We start from the raw sequence: 4,942 nt of genomic DNA, 5'->3' as shown, positions 1-4,942 counted from the left end.
CTCTATGTCAACATAACGCCACAAGAAAAAACAACAAACAATATAAAAATCCACAATAAAATGGTTCAGAACTGTTGCGTATATTTATGCCACAATGAAGCTGTCAAAAAATGAAGTTAGAGAATGTGTGTAATCTTGTATTATAATAACCTATAATGTGTTTTCCAACCACCACATCATCACTGTCACTACTACTACAACCACCATTACCACTTCATCACTACCACAATTACTACAATCACCACCACTGCATCATTATCACTACTACAACGACCAACACTCCATCATCATCACTACCACCACTATTACACTATCACTACCACCACTATTACAACCACCACCACCACATCATCATTACGACCACTACAACTGCAACAACCACCACCACATCATCATCACTACCTCTACTACTACAACCACCACCACAGTATCATCACTAACACTACTACTACAACCACCAGCCCCACATCATTATCGCTACCACTACTACTACAACCACCACAACCACATCGTCATCACTACTACTACTACTACTGCAACCACCACCACCATATCATCATCATTACCACTACTACTACAACCACCACCACCACTACTACTACAACCACCACCACATCATCATCACTACCTCAACTACTACAACCACCACCACAATATCATCACTACCACTTCTACCACAACCACCAGCACCACATCATTATCACTACCACTACTACACTACCACCAGCAAATCATCATCACTACCATTACTACTACAACCACCACAACCACATCGTCATCACTACTACTACTACTACTGCAACCACCACCACCATATCGTCATCACTACCACTACTACTGCAACCACTACCACCATATCATCATCATTACAACTACTACTACAACCACCACCACCACATCATCATCATCACTACCACTACTACTACAATCATCATCACTATCACTACTACTACAACTACAACCACCACCACATTATCATCACTACCACTACTACTGCAACCACCACCACCATATCATCATCATTGAATTTTTTAAAAAATGAGCATTATATAGATAGTATGCAGATGACGTCACTCATGCCTTTGTTATTGTTGTTGCCATCCGCGTTTGTGAGTTGTTCTCACTAAACGGTATTAACCAGACTATAAAAGTTCATGGTTACACAGAGTGTGTGTGTTGGTCCGTTATACTTCCGGATGGCAATGTTGTGAACTCCTTGGCCAAGCGCATTCTATCTATAGTGCAATATCTACTAAATGTGCTCAAAGCTTTACAAGGGGTCCCTCGTCAACATTTAACATGTAGGACGGGACATGACGCCTGTTACTGTTAGGAGATATTAAAATTGTTCGGACAAAGACAACTCTGTTAACGACCAGGTACTCATTTTACACCTGAGTACGGTGAGAGAATGTGAGTAAAGAGCCTTTTCCAAGGACTCAACTATGCGCCCAGCGCGAGGCTCGAACCCAGGACCTTCCGATCCGAAAGCGAGTGTCATATAGGCCACATAGCCGCATCATTACCACTACTACTACAACCACCACCACCACATCATCATCACGAACACTACTACTACAACCACCACCACCACCATATCATTACCATTACCACTACAACTACAACCACCACCACATCATCATCACTTCCACTACTACTACAACTACAATCATCACCACCATCACATCATCCTCACTACCACCAGTACTATAATCACTACCATTAGGTTTTGGAGCTTTACTTCATTTGAAATAAGGAAACGTCGGAATTGTATTTGGCATCACTACACACACAAACAACAGAAACAATTTAAAAACATGACTATGACACACAACCACTCACACACGAGGCTATACTATTTATCCTTTTCTCTATAGATAGTATGCGCTTGGCTAAGAAGCTCATAACATTGCCATGCGGAAGTATAACTGACGAACACACAAAACTTATTGAAACCATGAACTTTTATAGTCTGGTTAATACAGTTCAGTGAGAATAACTCACAAACGCGGATGGCAAAATATAACAACAAAGGCTTGAGTGACGTCATCTTCGAACTATCTATATAGAACAGGACAAGACAAACAAGAGATTGACTCTCTCTTCACTTCGCATTAATGTTTGTCGTCTGACGAGTTCAACTCTCGGTCGAGCTGTCAATATTCCTTTTTGCCTAGGACGTAATCATTAATAGAATGTTGTGTGGTTTTGACCGTGAAGAAAACCTTAAGAAGTCACGTTTATATATTTTAGAGACATCGTTTTGAATAATTTTGAGTTAAACGAGCGATCAGGAAGTTATTTTCTTAGATTTCATGAACGGCCGATCAGCGCTTGTTTACTATAGTAACGCGATTCCCAGCCAACGTCTCAATGGCGGATATTTTTCTCATCGAGGCCGCTGGTTGGTTAGCCAATAAGAGCACCGTACGGTTTCCATTGAGTAAATTCCTATGTTACTAGTGTGCATCTGTGTGAGTGTGTCTATGTCAATATTGTATTGTTATAAATGTGTAACCAAATGACAAATTGCCACTTTTTGAGCACAATAATGATTTATTATTATTAATAATCTCAATCTCATTGCCCCCATCTCGTAATACAGTCGCTCCTAAATATTTAAATCGGTTTGTGTTTCTCCCGCACATCCTCTTCTATCTCTATTGTCGATTCTGCTGACGTTTGCCCAATGCACAAAATACTTTCTCCTCGATCTGTTCAGCATCTATACCATCTCAAAATCATACGTGAAGAGACGATGGATCACGTATTTAAAATACCAGTGTTTAACGCCATACTTATGAATTAATGCGAAAAAAAATTAAATTGAGCTCTTATATAGCGCAATATCCACTAAATGTGCTCAAAGCGCTTTACAAGTGGTCCCTGGTCAACAGCAACATTTAACATGTAGGACGAGACATGACGCCTGTTAGGCGATATTACAATTTTTCGGACAAAGACAACGCTGTTAACGGCCAGGTACTCATTTTACACCTGAGTGTGGTGAGAGAATGTGAGTAAAGAGCCTTTTCCAAGGACTCAGGACCTTCCAATCCGAAAGCGAGTTTCATACCACTAGACCACTTAGCCGAAAATATCAACCAGGAAGTTTAAGAAAGGAAGTCTGCACGAAAAAAACACCTGCTGATTTTAAGTCTTTGTCTGCAAGAGTTCATTTTCTTTCATTCATAATTTTACCAGTTAACTGACCCACTCTGGAAAAAAAACTCGTACTTAAAAGATTGGCCAGAAAAATCGTCCTCCAATACTCTTCAACAGTCGTAACGTCACTTCCTTCCTAATGACGCATGGTAACTTAGTAACACTGGCTCTAAACTATCGGAACAATGGCGGACGCCCGTATGAAATATTTCTCCGACGAGCAAAAAAGCGTTTCCAGAGGAAAATAAAACACAAATTTGATCATGTTTTGACTTTTACACATTCTGATCACAAGGCATATGAAAACTTCTATCCAGCATGAAGAATAAAAAGTATTGATTTTCTTTGTTTAGAACGAAGATGGCCTCCGTTGCCGGGCGGCGTGACATCAGACTACTGAATCCAATTATCGATATTTTCAAATGACCCTCATCTTGGCAAAAACTCTCAAATCCCGGACTTCCCCAATAAATTTATTTTCCAAGGACTCAACTATGGGCCTCTCAAAGCGGTAGTCGAAGTCAGAACCCTCAGGCAAGTGTCATACCACGAGACCACATAGCTGTATTCGTTGTAGATTTAAAGTCTCTACCGTACTGTATTGCATCCCAAGTCGTATTGATATACTATGATTGATGCGTTGAGATGTTGACTGATTAATTTATTTAATGTTAGATTAATTGACCAATTGATAATGGTGATAATATTTGGTATCGAATTGCCACAAATGTAACGAATTGAAAATGAAATGAATATTTTTATGTTGTGTATATCGCACGCGTGAAAGAAAGAGAGGAAGAGAGAGAGAGAGAGAGAGAGAGAGAGAGAGAGAGAGAGAGAGAGAGAAAAGAGAGACAGAGAGAGAGAGAGAGAGAGAGAGAGATGGAGAGAGAGAGAGATAATTAGTAGGAGTGAAATATCTGTTCAATGATATAGTTATCATATAACGTTATACAAGTGTAACTAAATGACAAATTGCCATATTTATGGACAATAAAGATCTTATTATTATTATTATTATTATTATTATTATTATTATTATTATTATTATTATTATTATTATTATTATTATTATTATTATTATTATTATTATTATTATTATTATATTATTATTATTATTATTATTATTATTATTATTATTATTACTGTTATCATTATCATTATTATTATTATTATTATTATTATTATTATTATTATTATTATTATTACTATTTTATTATTATTATCATTATTACTACTTTTTTAAAGTAAAAGCATAAAAACGCCAAAATATTACCACTGCCGTTCATGTCTCGGTAGAGCCGAACACCGCCGATAACAGATAAACCTGGACTTTTGTCTTGCACCAAAAGTGGAGTGCACATAAATATCATATTAAATAATGAATGTGTTTTCTATAACTATAACACATGTGGAATTTCTCCAGATTATTAGGAAGAAAAGAAGAGTGTATTTTTTTTTCTACATTTTTTCACATTTTTCTATCGTCACATGTTATTCAACGGTCTTCCGCCATCGATAATTTCTTATATTTTAAGAAAATGATAAATTTTACTCCATATTCCTCACACACCCCTCCTGATTCTCTCTCTCTCTCTCTCTCTCTCTCTCTCTCTCTCTCTCTCTCTTGTGTCAGGCAATTGTCGTCTCGTGGGCATGAATCCTGCAGGTGCATCTTTTCTCTTTGGTGTTGTTGGACGGTCTTGGATGTTATGTTGTTGGAAACAATAATGTTTTGTACATTTGGCAGGCTGGTGTATCCTATTTTGATGGCTTT

The sequence above is a fragment of the Berghia stephanieae genome, chromosome 12, assembly GCF_034508935.2.
Source record: "Berghia stephanieae isolate SIO BIC M18660-M18661 chromosome 12, UCSD_Bste_1.3, whole genome shotgun sequence".
Taxonomy (NCBI): domain Eukaryota; kingdom Metazoa; phylum Mollusca; class Gastropoda; order Nudibranchia; family Aeolidiidae; genus Berghia; species Berghia stephanieae.
Note: the sequence above shows the minus strand (reverse complement) of the source record.